Source organism: Rhinolophus hipposideros (assembly GCF_964194185.1).
Source record: "Rhinolophus hipposideros genome assembly, chromosome: 2".
NCBI lineage: Eukaryota > Metazoa > Chordata > Mammalia > Chiroptera > Rhinolophidae > Rhinolophus > Rhinolophus hipposideros.
Window position 1 is genome coordinate 34,280,416 of NC_138048.1, and position 14,726 is coordinate 34,295,141.

Consider the following 14,726-nt stretch of genomic DNA (forward strand, 5'->3'; position numbering starts at 1 on the left):
TTCTGTGCAGCTCATGGTCATCTCTAACTAAAGTGCCACAGTGAAGAGTGGAGTCCAATTTTAACAAATCAGGAAGCAGATGACTTTTGTGTTTCTGTACCTTCAACTTCCAGAACAACTTTGCCCTCCAGCCCTCATTATTCTGACACCATTCCTTGCCATATTCTAACAGGATTGAGTGCTTCATTGGCTTTCAACTGGAGGATTAGAACATATCGCCTAATATTTTCTAAGATCACTTGCATTTAGTAGCTACATTTTGAAAACTAACAACTTTTCACACCCAAGGAGTGAATCTGTAACAGTGAAAAGACAAGCTGTTGATATTTATTATAGCACGATGATCCCCACTTGAAACTCCATCAACTCTTCCAACACAGATAGGATCCCGTTCTGCTTTCTCTTGAGGCAGAACTCTCTGACAGGCTTCCATTAATGCCTCTTCCCACTAATGACACTTCTCACATGAGAAGCATTTCTCCTTTGTTATTACCAAGAGGAAAGGCAATTAAAATTTTGAGCAAGCTCACACACAACTTTTAAAGACAAATACAGACAAATTCTACAAGAATGCTAATTAATCAAATTCTGGGCAACTCTGTCAAAGTTCATTGACCCTGAAGAAATGTGCACTTAATGTAAAGTTTCTTACTGTCATTGTGGTGGTTCTTACCTGCCCCATGTCAATTACTTCCTGTTATACAAAACCTGTATGGGCAGAAGGCAAAACATGATAAGTCTGGGTGAAAGTTAATGATTTGGGACTCGAAATAGGCTTAGCTTCAGTAAGGTCTTTGCAATTCACATCTGATCATATCCAGTATGACAAGAACAGATGACATGGCAGCAGCAGACGGGGAACCCGCAAGATGCGATTAGTGTGGCACCTCTGTAAGTGTTCAGAAATGGGGATTACAGAACTTCTAGGTTGGCTGATACTTTCCCTGCTCCTGCACTTTAAATGTCATATAACTTTATCCTGGCTGAACATGACAGATGATGTTTCAATTCCCCCGGGATTTTTGCCTTGGAATACCATTGCAAGAAATGTGGAAACAATCAAGATATCCTACCTTTTAACATCAGCTTGATCTAGAGCTGGGAGAAATATAAAAACAACTCAGAGCCAAAATATCCATAAAAAGAAATTTAACAGCCCTCTTTGGGATTAATCTTTGGAAGTCATTTCTTACATACTTTCTACATGCATCTCTCAGCCATGAACATAAACCCTGGAATGAGTGTTTAGGAATGAGAAGGAACCTCTGCGGGTTGAATGGAAACCAGACAGAGAACCAGGCTATGAAAACCAGACTATGAACCTAACGTATGATGCAACTCTCCTTTTTTTTTTTTTCTCTTTTAGCTTGACTTTCATGGTCTTTTTGAAAGTATCACTGCATCTGCTGCTGCCAGAAGTTTGTTTTGTGAAAATAGAAGGTGGAAATAGATAAAGAGGATGGGAAAATCTGGAAGAAAACACTGGACAGTCAAATGCAATTGTTGGTGATCAAGTAGAAATTAGATACCTGGCTTACTTTTTTAAATGATTTGAAACTTGGCCCAAAGGCTAATGTGAGAGGAGGACAAAGAAAAGAAGCCATAAATAAACAGAGATAAATAGAATTAACCAAAAAAGAGAAAACAAAATAAGGATCAATGTGACAAGCCGTAGATCACATTAAAAAGCTCATGTAGCTCTGTTACTTTCTCAAACATGAGCTACTATTCCAAGTATAAAATCATTAGTGCTGTGAGCAAAGATATATTAGATGTAGTGACTTAAAAGGAAGAACTTCTTAGCATTGAGGGGTCTCTCAGAAGACGGACGCATTCAAAAGGAAAGTTAATGCAATAATTTTCTTTGAAAGAAAACATTGCATCATTATTTGATATTCTCATTAACTTCCAGGCTGTGCTCAGCATTTCTGTGTCAAAGAAAAAACAAACTAGACTCACATTCAAGAAACAGAATAGGCTATAAAAGAAGGTAGCTTTCAATAATGGGAACTGAATATAACAGAGGCCAATCCCATTGCTGTTTGTAAATAGGAAACTGTAATGTAAAGTCTGATACACTATTTTTAATCTGCGTTCCTAGGTCCCACTGATGAGCTTCAGGTAGGGAAAGAATCCCCTGAAATAGAATGCTGAATGTATGTATAACTTTGGGGGAGGAAAAAGCTCTACTGCCTTTCATTAGAATTCAAAAGGATTTATGATCCCAACAAATTTAAGAGTTACTAAGCCAGAAAATCTCTAAAGATCTCTCCAGTTCTGTGCTTCTGAATTTTATACTCTTTATGTCAAGATAAATCTAATTGATATTTTCTGCAAAGTACAGCCAGAAATTATAATAATACAGAGATGAATAAGTCATATTTTTGAGTATTTATAATATGCCAGGCACTTGTCTTTATAAACATTACCTCATTTAATGCACAAAACAACCCATGAAATAGTTATCTTTATTGCCATTTACATTAGGAAATAGGAACTCAGGAACATAGATGGCTTGCTAAAGATCAAGCAACTGGGAAGTGGGAGAATCGGTCAAAAACCTATACAAGTCTGATTCCAAAGGTGACACTTGTATGACAACACTTCATAACATTTGCATAAAAAGATGATTATGCAAACTCTTCCAAGAAATAAATGAAAATAAAAATTTTTTGATGGCGCAGGGCTATACATAGTATAGGAAAAGAGAAAAAAATAATCTAGCATTTTTAATCCCTGTGTATTTGGATTAACACAAGTATCCAATGGGAAAAGAAAGAAGAAAGCACAGAACAGCACGTGTGGAGTTGGGGGATGGGCCAGAGAGCCAGAGCCAACATAAGACCCACAGGTGTTTTGGGTACAGCTAGCAGGCAAAATCAATTCTCACTCTCCAAGCCACCCAGGATCCCATCTTTCCTCTAAAGTGCAATGAAGGTATATATTTGTTCTACCCTAGAGAAAATTCTGCTACTGATTTGGGGAGATTGCAGGGGTGTCGGGGATGATCTTCTCAGGGCCAGCTTCACAGTTTGTGACCTGAGCAGTCAGTCACACAAGGCCCCATGCTCAGATGGGCCCTGTGAGTGTTTTCAATGCTCTGTTGTTGCCATCTTGAAATTTTTAATATTTTTGGAAAACGGGCTCTACATTTTCATTTTACACTGTGCCTTGCAAATTGTGTGGACAGTCCTGGGTCTTGGTTTGAAGTTTATGCATTACCTATTTTCTGCTCCATTTAAATTGAATTGCCAAGTTTTATTTACACTGAATTCCAGCTTTGAGATGAGGATGGGGTACAGAGTAAGAAGTGTTACCCTTAGCTGTTCATACAGTACCATTTACTGTCCAACCATCCATACTGCTGACTACATCCCATTCCATCCTTTTAATCCCGTGTATACTAAAGGTGGAAAAATGCCTTAATCTTCATCAAACTGATACTTCCATTTTTACAGTTAATCGATTCAGTTCAGTGAGGCTGATTCAAGCAATCCAAAAGGATTCAACTAAGCCATTTCCCCTCTGGTCCTGAAAATGCCTGTCATGCACAGAAACACAAGATGATGAGAAAGGCTTCATGCTTGATAGGCTCTCTTCTGGAGGTGACAGAGGGCTACTAGTTGGTGTCTAAACTTGCCAAAGCTTCTTAGTCTACATACTTGTGTTTCACAGTCCCTAAAGTGCTGGAATAAAACACTATATGCCCAATTAAACACCTATTTCCTGGATATTTTTATGTATGGGGCACTGGAAACTTAATTCTAATTCAGTTTTTCTTAAACTTTCCAACCACTTCACTAAAGCACACAATGTCTACCGTCTCTTACCAACACCACTTAAATAGTCATGAGCATTTAGTCTCACAGCCGTTTGTATTTAAATTTAAACTCTAGGTTAAAATATATTTCACCCATTTTCTCTGGAAAATATACATTACATTTAAGAAACATATTTTTATTTGTATGTTTATACTTGCCATCTGACAATCTTAAGCAAGTTAAGAGAAATTCACAGAATTAAAGAACTACTGATAAAACATTTTTTATAGATGATATCAGGATTGAGAGAATATATTTAAAACTGCCTTGGAAGTCCAAGATGGCAGAGTTGATAAACACTGTGCCTATTTCCTTCCGTGAACACAATAAAATTACAACTAAATTATAGAGCAATCAGTATGGAGAACCACCTGAAGTTTAGCCAAACAGAAGTCCTAAAAATAAAAATATAAAGAAGCCACTTCGAGACTGACAAAGAGCTGACGTATGTCATTCCTGGAAATAGGATGGAGGCTACAGGAAACCCCGACATCCTCTTAAACAACCCACACAGAGATTCACTAGTTCACAGCCACTCACCTTGGGCTCCAGCAGAGGGAAGGTTACTCAGGGGGTTCAGAGGTATCAAAGGACAGACTGAAGTATGTGGCTTCCAGGTGAAAGCTGGAGGACAGTCAGCATTTTTTCTGTGAGGATTTCTTCTCCCATGCAGCCAGCAGGCAGGTGCCATCTTTAATGTATTGAGCCCACCCCCTACACTTATGGCCAAATCTGAATCTGATTGGTCTGATGAGCTCTGCATGTGTGATCTGCTGACACACTGGAAACCCACCCCCAACACCAGATGCACTCTCTCCGAGAGCAGCCAGCCACTCCCACATTACACTCTTTCCCCAAGCCCCAGGCAGGTGGCAACTGGCCTCAGTGTGCTCTGAGACTTTTGCTGAGTAGCTCCAGGCTCAGCACTGGCACTGAACCAGAATTTACATAACCTGGTAATCACAACTCTTCCCACTCTAGTGGTTCCCTGAGAACATGCCTCACCCAACTTGCATATTGCACAAGGCTCTATTAGCAGCTGCTCCTTAAGGGAGTGAGCAGGTGGCAGCAGGCCTTGGGGTGTTCTGCCTTTTTGCAGAGCTATCCCAGACCCAGCACTGGTGGCAGGTATACTTGGTCTGCAGCATGGCCTCTCCCATGTACCTCCAGGTTTAGCAAAGGCAGGGAACAACTGCTGATCGCTTTGTAGCTCCTACTAGGTAGCTTCCACTGGTCATAGGCAGTGGGTTACCTGGACCGCCGTAAGAGTATCTCCCAAGAGGCCCCAGAACCAATGTGCTTGGAGGGTGTATTCCGAACACAGCAGAGAACCACCCAATTAGCTCCACAAGCAGCACACACAAAGGGCAGTCTTAACAGACACCAGAGTTTGCTGGGATGAAACCCACTCAGTGGGGTAAGCCTTCCACATAAAGCCCATGATATGTGGATGTGGCCAAACCCCATAGCCAAACAGCCCGACTACATACTTTGTTATGGTCTGAATGCTTTGGTTTCCCCAAAATTTATATGTTGAAGCCCCAACCCTCAGTGTGGCTGTATTTGTAGATGAGGCTTTTAAAGGAAGTATTAATTAGGTTGGTTCAAAAGTAATTGTGGTTTATGCAATTATTTTAACCTTTTAAACTGCAATTGCTTTTGCACCAACCTAATAATTAAGGTCCAATAAGACCATCGGTGTTTTTTTAAGAATAGACATCAGAGAGCTCACTTTATTTTTCCCTGTACACACACCAAGGAAAGACCATGTGAGAACATTGTCAGAAAGCTGCCATCAGCAAGCCAGAAAGAGCCCTCACTAGAAACCAAACCCTACTGGAAACTTGATCTTGGACTTTCCAGCCTCTGGAACTGTGAGAGAATAAATTTCTATTGCGTAAGCCACATACTCTGTGGTGTTTTGTTATAGCAGCCCAAACAGACTAATACATACACTTTTTTTTTTTCAATTAAAGTTCATTGGGGTGACAATTGTTAGTAAAGTTACGTAGATTTCAGGTGTACAATTCTGTAATACATCATCTGTATACGACATTGTGTGTCATGAAATGAACCCTTCAGAATTAGTGTACAAAAAATTATTTTTGCTTCATTATTAAGGCAGAAATAATGAAAGCTTATCACAACTAACTAGCTGAAAATCTGTAAAATACAGCTCCCAAAGCATCACCTCCCTTTCAAATCTGATTTTAGAAATCTAGGGAGGGACTCAGATATCTGTGTCCCTCAAGTATCTGTGTTTGGTCTGAAGACCAAAATACACTGGGTGATTTATTGCATTGCTGAGATACTTGATAAATACACTGAGAAGTGTTGCTCTAAGTGTTCTTATAATACTAAAATATCTGAGATTTCTTATCTATGTATGTATCTTTAATGGATTATGATGATGGAAAAGGGAAGTGTTCTAAGTAATTCATATGCACACTTACTTATTCAAGATTAAAGAAGACATTTATTTAGAGGTAATAACTTTCTGAATGTTCATATGTATGTATGCACGTGTGCTTGTGTGTGTATAATGAAACAACAAAAAATGTTGCATAAATTAATTGTTCTACTTCATTTGCCATATTTGTTTTTATTCCCAAATAAAATACACACAGACATATTCCTTTTCATGCTTATTTTAAGAAGTTAATATACATTTAGCATTACAAAAAAGAATCCTGGATCTAAGAAATCCTGAATAAGAAAAAGATGTTGGGAAATTAGTGAGATCTAAAATGCAACCTACCTTCATTCCTATTATAAAGAAACCAACATCAGGACTCCTGTTGCGGGTATATTCTCTCAACAGAAATTTCACTTTTTTTTTCTTCCAGTAATGAAACCTAAGTCAGGAAGTTTTCTAGCTGCCAATACCCCTGCAAAGACTATGGATTCTTTTAGGCACATATTATTTTGAAAATACCTGCCCAATCGAAAGATTGCTGCAGGCAACAAAGTGATAGAAAATTTTCAATCTCTGATGTTACTATCACATTCTTTCTGGTGCCCAGCATTATACTCCACAAGCAGATACATGAGCAACTTGCTAAACAACTGCTCTGTTAAAAAAAAAAAAAAAAAAAAAAAAAAAAAAGTATTATTCACTATATTTGGGTTTCTCAGAACATTTCCTACACATGTCTTTTAAATCTTCACTTTGCAGATCCTCAGCTAAAAGAACAACAACAAGGATATTATGAAAGACCTATTTTATTAAGACTCGATTGGGTTGAGACTTCTTATAAAAAAGGTAACCAGGTCAAAATTAAACAGTAGGTCATCATTTCTATGCATTAATTTCCAATTGGATTTGAGAACTATACTATTTTGGTGTCCTGATTTTTCAAAAGAAATGACTAGCTTAAATTTATTAATGAGATAACTACTCAGAAACCCTAGCAAGGTGAAGGAATACAGCAGATCTACCAAATATTAAAGTTTTATTTTCCATACATTTGGAAGGAAATTTAAGTTTCTAAAAATAGTATTTAAAAAACAAACCTATACAAAATAAACCGTGCATTAAAACAATTAATATTCTCCCAACACTTTGTATATTTTTTTACAATATCAGGGCCTATATAATTTTCTTTTACTTTTTTGGGCTCTCTCTCTCTCTCTATCTCAGTCTCTCTCTCTCTCTCTCTCTCTCTCTCTCTCTCTCTCTCTCTCTCTCTCTCTCTCTTTTTCTCTCTCGCTCTCTCTGAATTCATTTCTTTTTTTTTCTTTTCAGTTTATTGAAATGACAATTCTTAGTAAAATTACATAGATTTCAGGTGTACAATTCTGTATTACATCATCTATAAATCCCATTGTGTGTTCACCACCCAGAGTCAGTTCTCCTTCCATCACCATATATTTGATCCCCCTTGCCCTCGTCTCCCACCCCCTACCCCCCTTTACCCTCTAGTAACCACTAAACTATTGTCTGTGTCTATGAGTTTTTGTTCCTCATTTGTTTGTCTTGTTCTTTTGTTGTTTTTGGTTTATATACCACATATCAGTGAAATCATATGGTTCTCTGCTTTCTCTGTCTGACATATTTTGCTTAGCATTATACTCTCAAGATCCATCTGTGTTGTCACAAATGGTCCTATTTCATCTTTTCTTACCACCAAATAGTATTCCATTGTGTATATATACCACAACTTCTTTATCCATTCATCTATCGAAGGACATTTATGTTGTTTCCATGTCTTGGCCACCATAAACAAAGCTGCAATGAACATTGGAACACACGTGTCTTTCTGTATAAATGTTTTCAGATTTTTTGGGTAGATACCCAGGAGAGGAATTGCTGGGTCATATGGTAATTCTACTGGTAATTTTTTGAGGAACCTCCACACTGCCTTCCATAGCGGCTGCACCAGTCTGCATTCCCAACAGTGTATGAGGGTTCCTTTTTCTGCACAGCCTCTCCAACACTTGTTATTATTTGTCTCGTTATAGCCATTCTAACTGGGGTGAGGTGATATCTCATTGTGGTTTTCAATTTGCATTTCTCTGATGATTAGTGATGTTGAGCATTTTTTCATGTCTACTTGACGTTTGTATGTCCTCTTTGGTGAAATGTCTCTTCATTTTGGTGAAATGTCTGCCCATTTTTCAATTGGGTTGTTTGTTTTTTTCTTGTTGAGTTTCTTGAGTTCCTTGTATATTTTGGATATTAGCCCCTTATCGGGGGCACTGTTTGCAAAAATCTTCTCCCATTCAGTTGGTTGCCTCTTTATTTTGTCGATGGCTTCTTTTGCTGTGCAGAGCTTTTAAGGTTCATAGAGTCTCATTCCTTTATTTTAGCTTTTACTTCCCTTGCCTTTGGAGTCAAATTCATAAAATGCTCTTTGAATCCAAGGTCTATAAATTTAGTACCTATGTTTTCTTCTATGCAGTTTATTGTGTCATGTCTTATGCTTAAGTCTTTGATCCATTTTGAATTAATTTTGGTACATGGTGACAGATAGCAGTCCAGTTTCATTCTTTTGTTCGTGGCTATCCAATTCTCCCAGCACCATTTTTTGAAGAGGCTGTCTTTTCTCCATTGTATGTTTTGTGCTTCTTTGTCAAGAATTATCTGTCCATATTTATGTGGTTTTATTTCTAGGTTCTCAATTCTGTTCCATTGATCTACGTGTCTGTTTTTCTGCCAATACCATGTTGTTTTGATTATTGTAGCCCTGTAGTACAAGCTAAAGTCAGGGAGTGTAATATCTCCAGTATTATTCTTTTTTCTTAAGATTGCTTTGGCTATTAGGGGTCTTTTGTGGTTCCAAACAAATCTGAGGAGTTTTTGTTCTATTTCTTTAAAAAATGTGATTGGAATTGTCATAGGGATTGCATTAAATCTGTATATTGCTTTGGGTAATATGGTCATTTTAACTATGTTGATTCTTCCAATCCATGAGCACTGAATGTCTTTCCATTTCTTTGTGTCTTCTTCAATTTCTTTTTCAAATGTCTTATAGTTTTCAGCATATAAATCCTTCAAATCCTTGGTTAAGTTTATTTCTAGGTGTTTTTTTTTTGTTGTTGTTTTTTTTGCTGCAATTGCAAAAGGGGTTGTTTTTTGTATTTCTTTTTCTGAGATTTTATTGTTAGTATATAGGAATGCAATGGACTTTCGTGTGTTGAATTTGTATCCGGCAACTTTACTGTATTCGTGATTGTTTCTAACAGCTTTTTGGTGGAGTCTTTAGGGTTTTCTATACATAGCATCAGGTCATCTGCAAAGAGTGACAATTTAACTTCTTCATTCCCAATTTGGATGCCTTTTATTTCTTTCTCTTGCCTGATTGCTCTGGCAAGGACTTCCAACACTATGTTGAAAAGCAGAGGTGATAGGAGACATCCCTGTTGTGTTCCCTAACATAGAGCAAAGGGCTTCAGTTTTTCACCATTGATTATGAGATTAGCTGAGGGTTTGTCATATATGGCCTTTATTACATTAAGGTATTTTCCTTCTATACCTATTTTATTAAGTGTTTTAATCATAAATGGATGTTGTATCTTGTCAAATGCTTTTCTGCATCCATTGATATAATAATATGATTTTTGTCCTTTATATTGTTTATGTGATGTATCACATTGATGGATTTGCATATGTGGAAACATGCTTGTGCCCCGAGAATGAACCCCACTTGGTCGTGATGAAAAATCTTTTCAATGCATTGTTGTATTCGATTTGGTAGAATTTTGTTTGGGATTTTTGCATCTGTATTTATCAGAGATATTGTTCTGCAGTTTGCATTTTTTGTCTTTTCCTTACCAGGTTTTGGTATCAGGGTAATGCTGGCCTTATAAAATGAGTTGGGGAGGACTGTCTCTTCTTCAATTTTTTGAAAAAGTTTGAGCAAATGGATATTGGATCCTGTTTGAAGGTTTGGTAGAATTCACTAGTGAAGCCATCCGGTCCCGGGCTTTTGCTTTTGGGAAGGTTTTGGATGACTGATTCAATTTTGTTACTAGTGATCGGTCTGTTTAGATTTTCCAGTTCTTCATGGTTCAGCCTAGGAAGGCTATATGTTTCTAAGAACTTGTCCATTTCTTCCAGGTTATTGAATTTTGTGGCATATAGTCCTTCATAGTATTCTTGGATGATCCTTTGTATTTTTGTGGTGTCCATGATAACTTCCACTTTTTCATTTCTGATTTTGTTAATTAGTGGCTTCTCTCTTTTTATCTTAGTGAGTCCAGCCAAGGGTTTGTCGATTTCGTTAATCTTTTCAAAGAACCAGCTTTTTGTCACATTAATTTTTTCTATTGTCTTTTTGTTCTCTATTTCATTTAGTTCTGCTCTGATTTTTGTTATTTCCTTTCTTCTGCTGACCTTGGGTTTCACTTGTTCTTCTTTTCCTAGTTCTTTAAGGTGTAACATGAGGTTATTTATTTGGGATTTTTCTTGTTTCTTGAGATAGGCCTGTAATGATAGAAATTTCCCTCTTAAAACTGCTTTCGCTGCATCCCAAAAATTTTGGTAGGATGTATTTTCGTTGTCATTTGTTTCCATGTATCTTTTGATCTCTCCTCTAATTTCTTCTTTGACCCAGTCGTTCTTTAAAAGTATGTGGTTTATTCTCCATGTATTTGTGTTCTTTCCTGCTTTCTTTTTGCAGTTGATATCCAATTTCAAAGCCTTGTGATCAGAGAATATGCTTAGTATGATTTCAATCTTCTTAAATTTGCTGAGGATGCTTTTATGTCCCCATATATGGTCTATTCTTGAGAATGTTCCATGTACACTAGAAAAGAATGCATAGTCTGATATTTTAGGATGAAGTGCTGTATAAATGTCAATTATGTCCATTTCATCTAATGTGTCATTTAGGGCTACAATTTCGTTATTTATTTTCTGTTTGGACGATCTATCCATAGCTGTCAATGATGTATTTAGGTCCCCTAGTATAATTGTGTTTTGGTCAATTTCTCCCTTTAATTCTGTTAGTAGTTGCTTGGTATATTATGGTACTCCCGGTTTGGGGGAATAAATATTTATGACTGCTATGTCTTCTTGCTGTATAGTCCCCTTTACCATTATGAAATGTCCATCTTTGTCTCTTGTTATCTTTTTTTCACCCTGAAGTCCGTGTCATCTGATATCGTTTTGGCTACACCTGATTTTCTCTGGGTACCATCTGCATCTATAAAATGAAAAGGACAATGACATACATAACCTGTGTAAAAGTCCTTGTATATGATCATAGTTAGCATCATGGAGCATATACAAATGCAGTAGTTATAGTATATTAGTAAGCATAACAGTAAATCAGAGAAAAATCAGATTACAGGTTATTTATTGGTTGTGAAATTTTGCTGGATTTCAGCACATACTCATTTCTTTATAAAAAATGTGTGATTGTTTTTAATCCCCGCCCCTTCAGTTTTAAGCTCTTTTAAAACAGAGGTCATGTGTCATTTATCTTTTCATATTTTTGAACAACAGTACCTAATCAATTCTGATAAATTCAATTGAAAATGTTATGTCACAATGTTTGGGGCCAATCCTCCACAAATATTCTTACGTAACACAACAAACTTCCATCTGTTAGATTGTAAATAATGCATTAGTATATTTTACTCATTTATTATATGTACAATTACTACCATTTGAAATCCAGTTGTCATGAGATGCAATACCTATTGAACCTTATTTATCAGTTCCTTTAGAGAATAATATGTAGATGTCTGTGCCTAAAGAGTAGGGTCACAAGGTGGAAGTAGATTCTGTCAAAAGCATGCCTCTGTGGGCACCGAACAGCGGACTTGAGAGACTAGCCGACCTCAGAGAACACTTGACCTGGCCGCACTTGCTCTCAACCACCGACCCAGCACTTCTGGAACCACTGCGGCACTGGCTGCAGGCTCGGCTGAACTGCTGGTCCTCCACTGGCACATGTTCCGCGTGCTGCTGCAGGTGTTCCTGGAAGGCTGCATTTACTGGGTTGGATTCGCTTTTCGAAATCCTCCAGGGACCCAGCCCATTGCAAGAAGCTGGCCTACTCTGTATGGAGGACACGGCGGCGGCAGGTGTTGGGAGAGCGCCACTGAGTCCCCAACTGAGGCGCCAGCCCCCAGCCCTGGGCGGCCATGTCACCCGGTGCTCCTATACATCTCGCGCAGCATGGGAGCCAGCGCTGCGCAGGAATGGGGGGGTCCCCTGTGCTCTCTCGCCAAAGGAGCACTTGCAAAGGTCAGTGAGGGGCTGGTAGGCTCCCAGAGAAGCAGCACCGGCGATGACAAGACCAGATCCTTTCTCAACCCCTTTACACGGGTCCCACTGCGTGGTGGGGTAGATGCAGGGGGGGGGGGGCGAGGCATTGGGGGGGAGCACACCTCTGAGATTTGGGCATAGGCACTCTGATCTGGACCAAGTTGGGACAGCGACATCTCAGCCCCACCACAGAGATCAAGAGAACCACACCCAGCCAGAAGCCCTGAATATTCAAGCAGCAGACAAGCCACCAACTTGGAGCCTGTGTGGCAGGACGGGAGGGCGTCAGTGAAGGAGGAAGAGGAGCGTTAAGAAATAGAATGGGGCCCTTTCACTGTCCCTCGCCCAGGGCATGCACGTGCATTTTTGCTGCCTTTGCTCCCTCAATTCCCCCTTTCCCCTCACTGCCTCCCAAGCACATCCCCCCTGAAAGCAATGTGTCACTCATTCCAGATCTATTTAATCAGTAAATGAATCCCTTCTTTACTAAAACACCTTCTCTGAGCCCCCAGACACTCACTGATCTTGCTTTTCCCTCGTCTCACGCAATTGTGGTCAATATTGTGGTAATGGCTAATTGTACTGATTGCATATGTGTGCATTAGTTGTGTTTCCCCAGCTAGATTGTAAGCTCCTGGAGGACAGGGAGCACCTCTACAAAAAATTTAAAAAAAAAAAAAAAAAAAAAAACCAGTACCACTCGTGTCTAACAGTATGGCAAGACCCTGTGGGGAGGTGGAAGTGCAAAAAAAAAAAAAAAAAAAAAAAGCATGTCTGCATGATTTAGAAGAACTTAACCCTGATAAACAATTATATTCACTTTAAAATAAATGACTTAATGCTGTTATTTAGTAGAAATTTTAAGATTGATTTCAAAAAGATTCAGTGACCAAATTCTCAGAAATAAACAATTGTCACAAACAGCTACTAACTTTATGTCCCTGAAAGTGTCACCATTTATAAAGCAAGAAGCATGGCTTTCACATGACTAATGATGTTTTTGCATTTGTTTTGTGCAAATCACACCCAAGTTAACTATTGAAAGGTGGATAAAGTGATCCCCAATAGGACAGTAAAAAATAGTACTTAAGGGCTTTATATAGAATATAAAGAATATAGAAATTTGAATACTATATTCTAGTCTTCTGAGGTCCAGGCTTTCTCACAGTCTCTGGATTAAAGTTCAAAGTTTTTTAGGACATTGGGACATAAGATAACACAGACATTACATAAATTCCACCCATAGAGACAGAGCCAGCAGCAGGATGTGTAAAGTGTGTAAACCAGTCAAGGATCCTGCATTGCTTTAATGTTTTGCTCTTGCTGTCTTGAAATTCTTCATAATTTCCACCCATAAACTTGTGTATTGTCAGTGAAATCCAGGGAGACAATGGAGCATACCCATTAGAGGAGATACACTGAGTGCACACACAGGCTTGAATCAGAGCATGGCAGCAGCATGTATACCAAGCAGGTGACCTGGCCATATGATGTGCATGTCTGGGCCCATCTGTGGCGCCACATGGCCCAAAGGGGCTGCTGGAATTGGGCCCTGGAGCCAGATTGGTGGCAGTGATAGCAATGATGGCAGCTGCAGCAACAGCGGCAGCAGTAACGGAACACCAGCTTGCCTGTGCATTCCCACAGCCCGTTCCTGCCACATCTGCACAGAAATGTTAATCCTCAGCCTGCATGCTCACACAAGAACCTCCAGTGCTCAGGTAGTAGATGTTGTCAGTAAATTATAACAAAATAAAAGTGTACACATGACCATTGCAATAAAGCATGTCATCAAGCTATTAGAATTCTTCAGAGGGATTAGACTCTGGTTTTGAAAACTGCTGCAACATTGCAAAGCAAACATCCATAGGCATAGCAATAGAAACTGAAATTAAAGATCGTCACATTTGATGGAAAAAACATTATTTTCATATGAATGTTGGATGAAACAATTATTTACAAGAAAGACTTTTTAAACTTAATTTATCTTGCATTTGAAGACAGTGATAGAAAGTATAAACAGACACTGAATTGTAAACAAATCAAAAAATCACTTGTTTTTTTTGTATAACTTGCACAAGTTACAGGAAATGTCAGGTACATTAAAGTGTCATTGTACCAATTTACATTCAATATTAAATTTAGACTTACATGAAAACGATTTCTTATGAAGAGATAAATTGTTTAAA

General features: G+C 38.4%; 1 pseudogene across 1 annotated transcript; it reads left to right on the plus strand.

Moving 5' to 3' along the window:
- The first annotated feature begins 835 nt into the window (after nt 1-835).
- Nucleotides 836-12,524, plus strand: LOC308509997 (annotated as a pseudogene). Its single transcript has 3 exons — nt 836-891; nt 1,367-1,418; nt 12,097-12,524. The product of its transcript is annotated as an uncharacterized misc_RNA (transcript).
- Nucleotides 12,525-14,726: the final 2,202 nt, after the last annotated feature.